Below are 17,625 nucleotides of genomic sequence, written 5' to 3' on the forward strand. Positions count from 1 at the left end.
ATTTTAAATTATTATTATTTTTTTAATTTTTTATTATTTAATTATTTTTAAAATTTAGCAACGGATTTTTAAAAATCGCCGCAAAAAAACATGTTTTTCTGAATTTTGCTGCGATTTTTTGAAATCGCCGCAAAATTTTAAAGAAATCGCCGCAAAAATCATATTTTGCGACGGTTTCAAAACCGCCGCAAAATACCATGTTTTGCGGCGGTTTTTGGAACTGCCGCAAAAAAACCGCCGTAAAAAATCAATTTTTTTGTAGTGCTTGTTCTTTGCCTAGCTACGCCTTAACTTGAACATCCTGGTAAAAATTCTACTTATTGTATTTTAGCAACAATAATATTTAAATAAAAATGCCAAATAAAAAATTGAGAGAGGGAGAAATGAAAATACACACTGATGTACATTTTTATAATAAATTGATATATTTTTAAAATATTTTTGATGAGTCAACTTGCGATTTCCATTTCTAAACTTGAGAAAGTGGGTTTGGTGGATAATTGGGAAATGAATGTGTTGTTGTAGGGGTACAACAATTAACATTTATTTATCTAGGAACCTTAGAAAACAGTCGGTAGGGCCCTGACGAGAAGGAAGAGGCAAAAAACCACTAGATGAGATTAACAACTGGGGGCTTGACTCGCTGGCCTAGGGAGCAGAAGGGTGGAGCACTAGAGAAACAGGAGGAATGGGCATCGGAGAAAGGCATGGGTGCCTCGGATGGGTCTCCGAAAGATGCCCGAAAGGTCTGCGGATAAGTCTTCTGGAGGATCTAGAAGATATATAGAAGGTGGTCAAAAGGAACGCGAGGATTTCTCTCGTGTGGGCCCTCTGATGCTTAAGTCAGTATAGATTATGAAGGAGTAAGATATAGTATGATACAATATGCTCATGCATATCATGCGGATAAGACATATCGACGCACTATGAAAAGGTGCACGGGTGAGCGATATGAGTGAATTGTGTAAATGGACTCCTTAGGTGAGTGATACAGAAGGATAGAGAGAGAGAGATTATGCAACTGGGATGGCTTGCCTGAAGTCGATAAGGTGATGAGTATTTACAGAGGTTGGTCATGAATGGGACATGCGGATGTAGGGAGTGCATGATTCATCCACTACACTCAGTGGTCTCAGGGTTATGGCATCACAGCCATCGTTACGTTAGGTCCGTAGGGAAAAGTAATTAGCAACATTTTTTATATTTCATCCCAAATGCATAGAGGAAAGATGACAAAATTTTTGTCATCACCGAAGGCATATAGAAGGTAGTCAAAAGGCACGCGAGGATTTCTCTCACGTGGACCCTCTGATGCCTAAGTCAGTATAGATTATGAAAGAGTAAGATATAGTATTATACAGTATGCTCATGCATATCACATGAATAAGACATATCGACGCACTATGAAGAGGTGCACAGGTGAGCGATATGAGTGAATTGTGTAAATGGACTCCTTAGGTGAGTGATACAGAAGGATAGAGAGAGAGAGATTATGCAACTGAGATGGCTTGCCTGAAGTCGATAAGGTGACGGGTATTTACAAAGGTTAGTAGTGAATGGGACATGCGGATGTAGGGAATGCATGATTCGTCCACTACACTCGATGGTCTTAGGGTTAGGCATGCATGGAGGGCCTAGGTAAGAAACCCCACTCCCCCGAGAAGGGTCCCGAGAGGAAGGAGAGCCTTGTGAGGCTGGCCCTTATCGCTATGAGGCAATGAGGGTGAGATACCAGTGGATACTTGTTAATGAGATGCTCGTGGCATAGTGTGGGGCATGGCAAGGCACGCAACACAGCATGAGGACACACATGGGTGCGTTAGCTGAAGGGTATGCGATAGCTAGGGCGGGCTGAGGTGCGGTTGCTATGCACATGAGGCGCGCGATCGGGTTTTCAAGGCTATGCGTGGGTCTCTAGATAACCCGTGCGCGGCTAGGCACAGATGCCTATGAGATGCGGATGCCCACGTGTAACCAAGGCTGAGGGGCTACGCGAGCGAAAGGCCCGCACACATGCGCTGTCGAGGCTTGAGTGGGCATGGCAAGCACGACTGGGAGTCTTCCACGGCCAGTCTTCAGCTTCTTCTGCTACATCTCTTTTGAAGACTTTTCAAGTCTTCCGATTGGTCTAGGGTCTTCCGATGACTCTCATTCGATGAGTCTTCTGATGACTTCTTCAAATAAGTCTTAGAGTCTCCTGATGACTCTTGGAGTCTTCCGCAAAAGGCTCTTCCGCTGGTGCAAGGCTTCCTTGCTTAGCCAAAAGACCTTCAACAAGGCCTTGGCTACCCTATTTATAGGGTTGGTCGCCATGCCTTCTCTTCATTCCTTATTTATTTATTTATTTAATTATTATTTATTTACTTATTATAATTATTGATATTTGTGATTATAATTATTAATTTGGGTCTTTTCCTACGTGCCTTCCAGAAGGCAATACCTCGGCAAACGATTGTTTGGCATGGGTACGCATTTTGAGGATTTCTCTGAAAACTTTTTCGAGAGGAACTATCCTGAAGAATATGTTACAACATAATGGTTTGTGAAAGATTTAATAGGGTAATAAATAAATCCCTCCAAAAATCTTCTTTTCTTTTTGGCTAAAATAATGAAAATGTTAATCAAATCCCTCCACTAGGAATGCATTATCACAATTTTTGGGTATATTAAATCAATCAATTGTTGTCAGAGAATTATATTTTATAAAAAATAATAATTTAAATATATTTATTAATTTATCACCATCAATAACACGTGACAGTAACTGATCGATTTAAAACACGAAAAAATTGTGATAACCTGGGTGGGTCCCACTCACAAGATGATTTCTCCGCCAAACCCATAACTGGTAACCCTTACTGGCTCTCTGCCAAATCCTCACCGGCCAACTCAATTACTCAGTTCCCACCCTTCTACGAAAACAATCCTTACAGCTATGCTAACTCCAACACAAATCCATCACCACCGTATCTTTCTCTTCCATATATAGGCCCAGGTAGAGAGAAAGAAAACAGGCGTAAAGAAAGCTTCGCCGTCTTCTTCTTCTTCTTCTTCTTCTTCTTCTTCTTCTTATCCAGGGAGGTACGGAGCAGGCTACGCGGAGAAGAAATGTCTGGTTGATTCCACTTCTCTTCAGCCGCTGAATGGTACGCATACTTTACCCTCATTTAAAATATATATATATATATATATTCCATAGAGAGAGAAAGAGAGATGATACCAAGGGTTGGCCGGGGTTACAGTGCCCTTTTTGGGATCAAACATTTTTAGGGTCGAGACACAGAGATTATATACTTGATTTGTAGATTATTATGCGTATCTAGTGAAATCGCTTAATACACGCTCGAAGAACAGAGATATAAGAAAATCCCTTTTTCACCAGTACATGCGACCGTCTTTTTGGAATTTGTAGTTTCCTTTCTGGGTCTGATAATTTTTGTGATCATTTCTTAGTATTGTTAGTTCATATAGAAGTTTCTCTGATTCTTTTGCTGAAACTGGTTAGAAATTTGAGAGTTTAGGGTTTGAGTGTGTCTCAGTTGCTCGCTTTTTAGGCCAGTTTGTGAATGGGGTTTCTTTTAATTGTTTGGTACTTGGTTTATTTTCAGTGAACATAGGTATCAATGATTTTGCCTTTTTGTTGCCAATTTCAATTTCTCCTTTTTCCCTGATCGTCTATATTGTATTACTAATTTGATTCAGAAATTGAAACCCTTTGTGACCCGTTTAAATCTATGTTCTGTTCGTTTCCAGTTTGAAGTTGATTTTATCGGTTTTTCCGGATTTTGGTTACATGTTCTCTTCTATTTCCCTTGCCTGATTTTTCATTTCTTGTCAATTTATATAGAAAGATAGTTGGTAGCATTGTTGACTTACCATTTCCTTTACTACTTTTTGATCAATTTCTTATTATTATCTACTAGGAAAGATGGAATAAAGATTGAATCATGATGAAAGGCCAAAATTGTTCTATTAACATGACCTCATTTGTGATATTAGTTTATGAGGAGGAAAGCTCCGGTTGAAGTTGTTGCTTTGCATCTAAATTGAGTTTAATATCATATTCGAATAAGATTGTGTCATCGAGTATCTTTCTTGAAGCTTAATTTGGCCATTGTTGCATCTTCTATGTAAGGAAGCAGGGTTGCAAGCATGTTTTGTTCTTGTGAAGTTTTTTCTATATATCGTGTCTAGTTGGCTAAGTGCTTGTTCTGGTAATATTCCTTAGCTTCAATATGAGTCGAGACCAGAAGTTCCCACAACGATGGGAGTTTAAGAGGAGGGATGATGACCTTGATTCTTCAAGAACTGACACCGAATCAAGTTCCAATGGTCAACCAAATTTCAAGAAGCAAAAGATGTCTTCGAGTTTGATTTTGCTCAGAAATGATGACGGTAGTGATACTCCATTAACTCAACAAAAGAGTCAAGTAAATCATGATAGTGGTATCCATTTTGAATTAGGGAAAGCTGAGAAAATGCAAGTTGAACCAAGTGCAAAACGCAATGTGATCAAGAACAAGAAGGAGAGGGTTTCTATGGGAAAAAGCAAACAAAAGAAGAATATTTGTAGGAAGCATGAGCCTATTTCACCGGAAGGCTTTATTTTGCACAAAAATGATATAGGTAATGCTAATCGATTGACTCCACAAGAGAGTCAGGTAAATTATGATAGTGGTTTCCCTTTTGAATTTGGGAAAGCCAAGAAAAAGCAAGTTCAACCAAGTGCGAAAAGTAGTACAATCAAGGACAAGATGAAAAGGGTTTATGTGGGAAAAGGAAAAAGAAAGAAGAATAATTGTAGAAAGCACAAGCCTGTTTCAATGGATGGTTTTAAGATCTTTATGAATTCCATAATGGAGGAGTTAAAGGTGGCAAGAGAAAAAATGTTTACTTGGCTGAGGGAAGAGATGCAAAAGTTGGTGGCTGCTGAGTTAGATTCAAGGTCAAAAAAGAAAAAAGGCAATAATAAGAAGAAAATTGGTACAATGAGTTGTAAAAACAATGTTCAATCAGGCATAAAAGCTCCCAATCACAATGATGAATCCTTAGAGATATCTATGAGAAGTGATAAGAAAACTGATTCGAGCAACTGCCATGTAGTTCTCAAAGCGCTAGCTAACCAAGAACAAGCAACTGGAGCCATTACCTCAAATGAAAAGGAAAGAGAAAAAAGATCGAGATCATCTGCAGTAACACAAGTGTATTCGTCTAGTTTCTCCAACCCGATAATTACTTCTCTATGTTTGGGTTCATCTGAGGCATGTGCTGAAAACCATAAGCTCCATTCATCTTTGAACTATATTCATCCTGGACCAGATGGGAGTAAAACTGGCTTGAATTCTGAAAGAACAAGTGTGTGCATTGATGCAAGTGATCAAGGAGGATTCTTCTCGGGCCTCCAACAAGCAGAACAACTTGGAAGTTTTTCTAAAATGGGTTCTCAAAATGTGGATCACCTCAATCAACATGCTCAAACTTCAACTTTAGGAATGGATTTTTTTAATGCCGCAGCACCAAGGGAAGAGTAGCAATTTGAGCATGGCAAGTCAAGCCAATCTGGAGAAGTTATCTCGAGGGAATATCAATTTTAGTCCAAGGATGAAGGGTGAAGCTACAAGAATTTCTGGGGGAAGTTATGCTTTGTTGGACCAATTTACCACAAGCAACTTTCGTGGCTAGATGAATTATAAAATCGATGGTAAATGGTCATCTGCATCTTAAACATTCAACAAAGGACAAACTAAATTGTTAAGAGGGATTGAACTTCTTAACTGGTGTTCTATTTAGAATGAAATATTGGTGTTTTTCATGTCATTCTCTCTATGGAGATCCTTCCATTTTATGCATCTTTGGTTACAAATTTACAATTATAATCGATATAAAAGTTTTATAGCCTTTGTCATGTTACAACTTCTTATGAGTAGGAAAACATAAAAGTTTGTGATCATTTGGAGAAATTTGTAAACTTGATGTTGAATTTGCTTCATATTTATAGTTTTGCGTCTTGAATAGTGATAGTTGGAATTGTTGAAGGTTGATTTACTAAGAGTTTGCATTTTGAAATAACTTATGGGCTTGCACCTTGTTACCTGACCACATATTCTATGTATTCAAACATTAATAATAGCTTATTAGCAAAAAATATAAATAGCATGTTTGATTTTGCTTTTAGTTTTTATGTATTTGTTTTATAGTTGCTTTTATTTTTTGTTTAAAAACACAAAGCCAAGTGGTGTGGTAGTTAATATTGGGGCCCAACACAAGGTATTATGAAGTAGGATCTTTAATGGGTGCACCTTCATCCAAAAACACCCTATTAACCCCTGGCAAGATGGTTCCATTCTTTATATCACCTTCAATTACCAATTCTTTCAAAGGAGATTGCTCACTCTAAAAAGTGGTTGTCACTAATCACTAGTCGAATGATCCTTTTAGGCATGATTAGCCTAGAAAATCAGCTAACAACAAAGTAGACGATCACGCTTTACCTAGAAAAGTTACCCTATGCAAATTTGGTAATACAATCACCCAATTGGCAAGAAATCATAAGAGTGAAGGCATATAAGGTAATAAACCTCATCTAAGAATGATATGAACATTCTAACCATAGTTTTCCTTCATTTGTATTCTTTTTCATTCCAAGCTAACTTGATTTTGACTCTGATGGTTGTAAGATCAACCTCCAATTGAAGACCCCATCGAACTCATGCAACAGTTTTCTTGAGAGTGATTCAACATCATTAAATAGTGTTATTTATAGGATCTAAAGAAAGTTGATCCTATTTGATTTAAATGAGGTAGTAGAATTCTCATTCTAAATCAATATAACAAGGTGTGGGTATCTGCCATTAGCATGGAGATGTAGAGGACCTTTTCAATTGCCATCGCTAACAATGGAGGAGTCAATGGGGGGGAACACCAATAGAGACCAAAATCACAATGAAAATGAGAAATGAACTAACTTTACCTTAAAAGGGAGAGTGATAGAATTACATAGAATGAAGAGTAGAGAAGGGTGTGAAGATGATGTCACAGATGGTGAGAGGACAAAAGTCAATCGATGATGATTTGGAAGGTCATCAAGCTGTGGGGAGTGTAGTGTAAAGTCAAACAAAAGGGCATTAATGAATTATCAATAGTAAGGCCAATTTGCAATTTTAAATGCCACCATTGGAATAGAATAATTTGTGAGGTGATCCCAAGGACCATCTAGATCATAAGAAAAGGGGTCTTGTAATTCCATGGGGCTTTGGACGCCATGTTATATAGGTTTTAACCTAAATTCCTTCTAACAAAAGGCATCCATAACTTTGGTGAGCTAGTCGATTCTTCTATGGCTCACTTCATCAGTAATAACAAGTCGAGGAAAGATAAGTTCGTTATAAACTATATTACCCATTTCTTAGTCAATCAAATGATAATGGAAAGAACAGAGGATAGTTTGATTATCACTACTTTCACACAAGCACCAAAGATGAACACTTTTGTTTTTCCTTGCTCAAAAGGTTGCTTAAGTCCTTGAAATACCTATTCAAAACATAAAGAGGTACATAAACACAAAGGAATCACTTGTCATGTAAATGAAGTCACAAGGAAGCTAAACTAAGAGGTTAAACCTCTTCCTAAAGGAAGGCATAAGGACAACTTATGCAATTAAAGGCAAAAATGGTAACGTTGCAAGGTATAGAGTTGTCCCTAGAGCTAAGTGTAACATCCCGTTCGAGCGATAGGAAGAACCGGAATAACTTACCCTGATGGGCTCTCGGGGTATTACACTAAGGCACCACTATTATAAGTCCCTTAACACACTCTCTCAAATCCTTATTGAAATTAGTGGTGAGAATTATCTTCGATGGGCTCAACCTATGCAAAATGATGACAAGTGAGGAGAGTATTATGAGTTCCATAGGTAATCAAAGCACAACATAGGCAAGTGTCAAGACCTCCTAAAGGAGATCAAGGGTCTAATCAAGTAGACAACACCTATGCAAGTATGTGGTAGGTAAAGCCTACAAAAATGAATGGAGCAAGCACAATGCATGCCTCAAGGGTAAGACCACTACTTCAATAGGAGCATCCCTTGACAAATAACATCGTGTTCACCAACTTTGACGGGGTGACCTCTTAAGGGACCTCCCAAAACAAGCACAAAGTGTACATTTATTGAGGAAAGGTCTATCGAATTTCAAAGAAACCTTGTCAAGAGCCAAATGACATAATAAAGTTCACTAAAGATGACTTTGAAAGAATAAGAGTGTTGAACAAAGATGTCATGGTCTAAACAATGACATTGGCAAACTTTATGGTAAGGATGATCTTAGTGTATATTGGAAATTCTACTGATAGTGTGCTTCAAAGGATAGGGATGCTTGAGTCTATTGTGGTTTGATCCTTTAACCCCCACAATGTCATACTAGGAAGGGAAATCCTTAATGCTTTAGGAGTGGTGGTCTCCACCCTACACTTGAAGATGAAGTTCCCCCTTCCAAACATGATAAAGCAAATGAAAGGGGAAAATAATATTTCTCATGAATGTTGCATTGTAGGCCTCAATGAGGAAAACATCAAGGCCTCCTAATTGTTGGAAATCTCAATAGATTATAGCTAAACCCCCTTGGCTCCTATCAATGACCTTGTCTTTGTGATAATGCACCCTAATAAGACCCAAAAGACTATTAAGATGGGTGTTTCACTATTAGGAAACACTTGCATCACCATCAAATTACCTAAGTTCTTATAAGATTAAGCAGATGTGTTCACTTGGGAACCATCTAACATGCCATGGATTAAACCCCAAATTGTTGTCCATGGATTGAAATTAATCCTCAAGTAAAGAAAGTCATGCAAAAGAGAGGAAGTTTCTTGACACAAAAGTAACATGCCTTTAATTGGGAAGGTGATAAGTTGTTGGCAAGTAGGTTCATTTGGGTGCTACACTTACCTAGATTGTGAATGTGGTGATGGTTAGGAGGCTAGAGAAGGATTGTTGCATTTTGTGGACTTCACCAACCTCAAAACATGTTTACTTTGCAAATGATCTACTAGCTAGTTAATGCTGCAATAGGTAATGAACTGATGAGTTTTTTGAATGCTTACTCAAGTTACAACAAATTGTGCATTGTAATGATACGTAATTTCATCCACTAACTTCAAGGAGTCATTAAGCGAAATTAGTGAGGATATTTCTTAATTAATTTAGTATTAAGAGTAATTATCATGAAGCTAAAGTTGATTGTGGTGATCGACTATCACTCTACAATTAGTAGCATATTGAATGTTGATTGTCAACTAATAATTGGATAGATTGTTAAGGCTCTTTCAAGAAAGATCTTCAAGATTTTTCCTAAACTAATTTTGGAGACTTTTTTTTATCATCTTTGAGAATTAAATTAAACACATAATTTTGGTATGTTGTTATGCATATTGAGGAGTATATAGATTGATTATCTATATAACATTTTTTGTGCAATATCTAGAATAAAATAAAACAATTTTAGAGACTAAAATGGAGATTTAATGCAAATAAAATATCTTCTAAATATGGGAGATTTAGTATAAGCAAGGTAGTTTATACATACATTTATGGTTGTATGAGAAAAATATATGAAAGTGAATATGTGTCTACCAACTAAGGGAACACCTAGGCAAGAGAGGAATTGGTTGAAATATAATAACTTCATTGGCCAAAGGAGCATGTCAAGTTCATGAGGGAGTGTGGCATATATATGCTTGCAGAGGGAACAAAGGCTAAGTGAGGTAAAATTGAGAGGTGTACAAGTTAATTTTCCCTCAAAAGATGAAGCAAGGGTACAAACTTGATAGAGTTTGCAAATTTATATGCATATATGTGCATATTTATTAAATGACAAAATGACTCCTTTTAAAGCAAGAAAATGAGCCACAAGTAAGGGTAAATTGGTCTTTAGAATACTAAAATATCCAAATTCTACAAAGGAGGTAGGCAATCTCTCCCATTTTTCATATTGGTGTGAGAGAGAGAAAGAGGAAGAGCATTGTGTATGTTGTGAGGAATGCTTCACCTTTCGGAAGATTTCAATTGAAGAACTTATAGAGAGCGAGAAAAGCACAAGTTATTTTCTCTAAAATTATGAGCTTTTGAAATCTTGTAGTGTTGGTGGTTTATAGTGATTGACGAAACATTTTGTTGTTTTCTCTAAGATTTACCCATTTTTAGTTTTAAGATCATGAATTACTTTCTTCAATACTATTACGAATAGTTGTAATATGCATACATTTATGGTTGTATGAGAAAAATATATGAATATAAATATGTGTCTACCAACTAAGGGAACACCTAAGCAAGAGAGGAATTGGTTGAAATATATTAATTTCATTGGCCAAAGGAGCGTGGCAAGTTCCTGAGGGAGTGTGGCATATATATGCTTGTGGAGGGAACAATGGCTAAGTGAGGTAAAAATGAGAGGTGTACAAGTTAATTTTCTCTCAAAGATGAAGCAAGGGTACAAACTTGATAGAGTTTGCAAATATATATATGCATATATGTGCATATTTATTAAATTACAAAATAACTCCTTTTAAAGCGAGAAAATGAGCCACAAGTAAGGGTAAATTGGTCTTTAGAATACTAACATATCCAAATTCTACAAAGGAGGTAGGCAATCTCTCCCATTTTCCATATTAGTGTGAGAGAGAGAAAGAGGAAGAGCATTGTGTATGTCGTGAGGAATGCTTCACCTTTTGGAAGATTTCAACTCAAAAATTATAGAGAGCGAGATAAGTACAAGAAGTTATTTTCTCAAAAATTATGATCTCTTGAAATCTTTTAGTGTTGGTGGTTTATAGTGATTAATGAAACATTATGTTGTTTTCTCTAAGATTTACTTGTTTTTAGTTTTATGATCGTGAATTACTTTCTTCAATACTATTACGAATAGTTGTAATATGCAATTTTGTCTCTAATATGTTATTTATCTCTAAAATAAACTCTTTTGTGCCTGTAAAATAATATTTTCTGAACCGAGACGGTGTTAGAGATACAATAATTCAATCTCTAACATGCAAAATAGTAATATTTGCACAGAGATGATTTCAGAGATAGATTAGCTCCATCTCTAAAATACAATTCTATATCAAAGACGGAATTAAAGACTCTAAAGAAAAACTATTATCTTCATTAATATTATTATTTTTTGAATAGAAATAGCTTTAAACACAAAAATATTTCGTCTCTATCCTTATTTGAGACAGAAGTAGAGACAAAATTGTTTTATCCCTAAAAAGAAAACTGTTGTCTTCTCTTTTAATGTTATTTTTTAAATAGCAACAAATTTAGAGATGAAATTTTTTCGTCTCTATCCTTATTTGAGATAGATTTAGAGATAGATAATTTTTTCCCTCTAAATAAAAAGTGGTTTTAGCCCAATCCTCCTTCCTTTTTCATTTTGGTAAAGTGTTTGAATTTTAGGGTTACCTTATCCCACTATTGTCATCACCACTGTCATCGTCGTCAACCCAACAGTTGTTATCACCAGTTGTCAACAACTCATACGTTACTTGTCATCTTGTCATCATTGTCGTCATCCACTGTTGCCATCGCTATCATCATCCACTGCCACCATCGCTATTGTTATATCGTCATCATCATCATTGCCCTCATTTCGTCGTTGCCATCATCCCATTACACCAATCTGAATGTATGTATATATATGTACTACATGTATATATATGTACATGAATATTTATGTATGTGTATGTATGTAGTGTATGTATATATATGTACTACACGTATATATATGTACATGAATATTTATGTATGTGTATGTATGTAGTGTATGTATATATATATGTATACTTATATACATATTTATAAACATTTATATGCAGATTCTTTCTTCTTCATTCTTCATTTTGGTATTGTTGAATATGAATGTGTGTGTATATATGTAGTGCATATTTGTGAATGTATGTATATATATAGCTGTGTGCATATAGGTTTGAGATATTTGTATGCATATAATTTTTTGCTAAGTTAGTATTTTTATTATTTGCTAAGTTTTGTAGTGTATATTTATGCATATTTATGAATGTATGTATATATATATATAGTTGAGAGTATATTTATGATTTTATGTATATATATAGTTGCGCATATATAGGTTTGAGATATTTATATGCATAGTTGTGAGTATGTTTAAGAATGTATGTATCTCTATGATTAATTTGATGGATGTTCCTTTGCGGTTACATTCTTAGGATCCAATTATGGTTGTTGACACTATTTTTTTTTTTTTTTTGTCTATTTTCTTTTAATGGAAATTCCTACACTTTGGAAGTGAATGGATAATAGGTTAAGTCTGAACCGACATTTGATTGATGAATTTGAAATAAGGTTAGAGAATTCATAGACTTTGCATGTGTTCAAGATCAGTTTCAAAGGTTAGGGAAGTTACAATGTCCTTTTTAAAATGCAAATGTAAGAAATTCAAATTGGTTGACGAGGTGATGGAAGACTTATGTAGGAAGAGGTTTATGGAGAATTATTATTATTGGACTAATCATGGAGAACTAATGCCTCTCATTCAGCTAGTAGTAGTAGTAGAAAATTCATACTACAAGCATGGTGGACAAAGAGAAGAATTCAATGCTTATAAGCATATGGTTATGGATGTTGTAGGACCAAGTATTAGTTAGAATATTAAGCAATAGGATTTTGGGTATTGTAACGACCGACATTTTGGAAAAGAGAAGAATGAATGGGAAGGAATAAGCCAATTAATTCTATGACGATTTAAGTGTGTCTTATCGGCCATATGTGGGATAGTTGGAGGGCCACATAGGTATTTGATGGTTGAAGAGGTTAAATAGGATTGTGGGAGCTAAAATCAAGGAAGAAATGGCTTATGGTAATCGACAGATGGGGAAAGGTTATCGACAAATTGGTGTAAAGGAAGAGTTAATTGATAGATGGTGCAGGATTTGTCGACCGATTATAAGAGGAGGAAGGAATCTGTCGACAGATTGGAGAGGTTAGTCGACAGATTGGGAAGGTCGATCTCGGGTAATCAATAGATGCCTTTGAATCTGTCGATCAATTGTGGTTGTAGAAGTTTGAGGAAGAAGGGAGAGAGCTGAGAGGGGGTGAGTTCTTCTCCTTCTTGCTATTTCTTCTTCTCTCTTTCTTCTTTAGTTTTGATGTTTCAAGAAGAGGTTTTGGGGAGTGATGGTTGATCTCCATCATATTCTTTCTTCTTTTGAGTGGGTTCCTCCAAGTTAGAGTTTTTTGGAAGCATCTCTCGAGCTTGGATAGAGAGTGAAGCTTTAAGAGGCAAGTTCTCATCCTTATTAACGGTTAATAAGTCAAAGGTTTCAGCCCTTAAAATGGTTTTACAAAACCCTTTGTCTTGAGAACAAATAGTTATAGGATTGTAAAATACTTCCATTTTCTTGTTTAATGTCCTTGTGAGTGCTTCCGAAGGGATTTGTTCTCTCTTCTTTTGTTGCGAATGATGTTTAGTTGGTAGGGTGAAGAGTTGGCAAGGTTTTGGTTCATCCTACCACAGTTTCAAGAAGCTGAGTTTTGAGGTGTTGTGGGTTTTTGTCTGTCGACAGATAGGGACAATCTGTTGACAGATGTTGCCCTTGGTCGACAGATGCTACCCTTGGACGACAGATTGGGGGCTTCTGTCGATCGGTGCTAGGGAATTATCGACTAAAGCTGGGTAATTCCTACTCATATGGTTCCTTGAAGCTATGATGCCCCTCTTCTCCCACTTAAATCATGTTTTCCACTCTGGGGCATGTTCTATGCTTTTTAAACATGAACATGACATTAGGTTTGGCATTGTGCATTAAGTTGGTAAGTGGTGTTATACATGGTGTTTATAAGCAAACAAATGCATGGTTTGGAATGCATAACATTTGGGCATGTGCATGGCAATGTTAAGAAGGTTTTGCACCCTAGTCTTCATGCTTGTATATCCATGGCTTAATCCCATAAATATGCTAGTGGTTGCCTACGTGTGTTTTCCCAGCGGGGAAAATAGTGCCCAAGCGATTGGGCACCTACTATATTCTAGTTTAGGTAGTGTTAGCAAGAACAGGAACATGGCCATAAGGGGCCTATACAGGAGGGTGTTATAGCATGCTAATATAAAAAAAACCTTAAAAGAGTATGTAACTGCTCTTAACATGTTTCTAATATGCTCCCAAACCATCGCATGAAAGGGGATATGGTTGTTTAATTACATGTATGCACCTATACAAATATGCTATAAGAGTAGGCATTGGATGTTGTGGCTGTAGGGAAGCATGAAAAAGAATAATATCTTTAGAAAATGTTCCCTAAGGAGATAATGGAATTAAATTCATAATCATGTATGTCGGTGGTTGTTGTTGTGAGTATATGTATAAACACCCATCATTCTATAATAGCAACACATCCATTGGCTGCAAGCCCGTATACTTCTATCATGGCAGTGAGTCCGTTGGTGGTCAGCCTGCATATTTCCAAGGCGGTGTGCCCACACATTCTTATAATGGTGGTGGGTCCGTTGGATATCCACATATCTTCCATGGCGGTCTGTCCATTGGTTGTGAATCCGCATATCATCTATGGCGGTTTGTTCGTTGGCGGTGAATCCGCATATCTTTTATGGAAGTTTGTGTAACACCCAGGAATTTTATAGAAGTGGTCCTTTTTAAAGAAGATAAGATGGATTCAAGAAGGAACGAGTGGATTTCGGGCAAAATATAGTACGTTTTAGGAGGTTCCAAGCAAAAGGGTAATTCCTCAAAAATATTAGGAGATCATTTTGGAGCCAAGAATGGTACCCAAAAGTGCAAGGAGCATTACAAAGAATCCTCGGAAATGGAGGGATGGCGTTTTGAGGGCCAAAATGAGAATCTCAAAGTTACGGCGGGTGAAAGTGCAATTTATGAAAATTATGGGCCAAAACTATAAAATTAAAAACTTAGCTATCATGAAGGCTAACAAAAAATCAGCAAATGGCCAAGTGTCCCTCCAAGTGGTACAATTTAATTGGCTAAAATCTCTATAAATTAAACCCAAGTTGCTCAAGAAGTCCAAAAGAAAATCAAGAAAAACTTTGAGGGGAAGTTGGGTTGGGTTGAGAGGTCATGAGGTAGGGAATGAGATCTTGAGGAAGAGGGGGAGGTTCTACAAGAAAAATGAGTGCAATCAGTAAAGAAATGAAGGAGAATGAGAGGTTCGCTAGAAAATGGACATCCGCCAAAAAAATTCCCACAACTGCTAGAAAAATCAAAAGGCAAACCCAATTTCTCTGCATAATCTTGTAAAGCACTGAAAAAGAGTCTGTAGGTTCAAACGGGAGGCAAAACGGAGCTCGGATGAGGGAGATATGGCCGATTTAAACGGCAGCCCAAAAGTTCAACAGAAGGAGCAACGGCGCGTGTAACACACGCACCCTGGACTGCTGCAAGTGGTTGCGCGTGGCCACCCTTCTGGTGGCACGTGGCGACGTGTGCAGGGCCCTCACTTGCTAAATTTTTCCAGTTTCCAAGATCTTTTAATTTCCTACAATTCTGTATAAAAATATCTTAAGATGATGCCTCGAATTTTGTGTAACTGCAGCAAAACCTAAACCCAAACCCTATGAACAGTAACTTCGAAAGGTGAAAAGCTAAGGTGAGTGTGTTATGTTTCCTTTGTTTCCAACATATTCATTCTACTTAGTTGCATCGGGTTTGAACACGATGGCTTTCATGCATGACTTGTGGCTTATATGTCATATTACTCCTGCTTTGTCATACAACAAGTCATGGTTGATGGCTTACATCTCATGTTTCCTTACTTTGAGCATATCTTGCCCATTTTATACGCATCTCGGTGTTTGTATATTGTGTCTAGTTGATAGGATTGAACGTGATGATTGGCAACTTGTTGGTGGAACATCACAATGATTGGGGGGGAAATCCCATGCATAAAGGCGAGGTCGTGCCTAGAGGTGAGGTATGAGGGGTTGTGCCTATTCGTGCAAAAGGTGTTTTACCGCATGTGAACGGTTTAACTTGTGTTGGTTGTTCTCATGAGGGCGATTCGTCCCTAAATGTTTTATGCATGTGCATTGAATTTTGTGCCATAAATTATGTACATGAATGTGGTTTTTATCTGATGAATGTTTTGTTGCAGCATTGGCATGGTTATGTGATTGTCCATATGGGATGTGGGTTGTCAACTTGTGTGTGGCACTTGAGTGATAGCACTCGAAATGCGTGCCAAGGATTAATGTTATGTGACCCACTTGGAATAGAGCTGAGACGGACTTCACCCTACAATACTCAAGTGGCAAGGCTGAGAGTGGACACAACCCTGGTTGTTGGCTCAAGTGGCAGGGGCTGAGAGTGGACACCACCCCAAGTGCCTTTGAGAAATAACATTATTGCCTAGGTGGACATTGATTCCGGGGATAATGTTGATCACCTTGTGGCCACGATTGTATTGAGATTTGAAATGCTTTTGAGTGGGAGCGTATTGCCTAACATGATATAGGAGTGATACCTGAGTTCAAGCATTGAGGTTATCCCTCTTAAGCAGGATTGTGTGGGATGTGTGCAACACTTGTGTGATAGCACTTGTGATGCATGCCAAGGATTAATGCTATGTGACCCACTTGGAACAGGGCTGAGATTGACTTCACCCTATAGTACTCAAGTGGCTGGGCTGAGAATGGACACAACCCCGGTTGTTGTCTCAAGTGGCAGGGGCTGAGAGTGGACACCACCCCAGGTGCCTTTGAGAAATAACATTATTGCCTAGGTGGACGTTGATTCCGGGGATAATATTGATCACCTTGTGGCCACGGTTGTGTTGAGATTTGAAATGCTTTTGAGTGGGAGCGTATTGCCTAACATGATATAGGAGTGATACCCGAGTTCAAGCATTGAGGTTATCCCTCTTAAGCAGGATTGTGTGGGATGTGTGCAACACTTGTGTGATAGCACTCGCAATGCGTGCTAATGATTAATGCTATGTGACCCACTTGGAACAGGGCTGAGACGGACTTCACCCTATAGTACTCAAGTGGCGGGGCTGAGAATGGACACAACCCTGATTGTTCGCTCAAGTGGCAGGGGCTGAGAGTGGACACCACCCCAGGTGCCTTTGAGAAATAACATTATTGCCTAGGTGGACGTTGATTCCGAGGATCATGTTGATCACCTTGTGGCCACGGTTGTGTTGAGATTCGAAATGCTTTTGAGTGGGAGCGTAATGCCTAACATGATATAGGAGTGATACCCAGGTTCATGCATTGAGGTTATCCCTCTTAAGCAAGATTATGTGGGATGTGTGCGACACTTATGTGGTAGCACTCGGGATGCATGCCAAGGATTAATGCTATGTGACCCACTTGGGACGGGGTTGAGACGGACTTCACCCTACGGTACTCAAGTGTTGGGGCTAAGAGTTGACACCGCCCCAGTTGTTGGCTCAAGTGGCAGGGGCAGAGAGTGGACACCACCCTAGGTGCCTTTGAGAAATAGTAGTATTGCCTAGGTGGACATTGATTTCGAGGATAGTGTTGCTCACCTTGTGGCCAGGGTTGTGTTGAAATCAGAAATGCTTTTGAGTGGGAGCGCAATGCCTAACATGATATAGGGGTG

General features: G+C 37.9%; 1 long non-coding RNA gene across 1 annotated transcript in view; it reads left to right on the forward strand.

The window, feature by feature from the left end:
• The first annotated feature begins 2,821 nt into the window (after nt 1–2,821).
• LOC127814047 (uncharacterized) overlaps nt 2,822–17,625 on the forward strand; it is a 31,578-nt gene continuing 16,774 nt past the window's right edge. The window contains exon 1 of the long non-coding RNA XR_008026260.1: nt 2,822–3,146. This is a non-coding gene — a long non-coding RNA (uncharacterized LOC127814047). The remainder of the gene's footprint in view (nt 3,147–17,625) is intronic.

Source organism: Diospyros lotus, chromosome 12, assembly GCF_014633365.1.
Source record: "Diospyros lotus cultivar Yz01 chromosome 12, ASM1463336v1, whole genome shotgun sequence".
NCBI lineage: Eukaryota > Viridiplantae > Streptophyta > Magnoliopsida > Ericales > Ebenaceae > Diospyros > Diospyros lotus.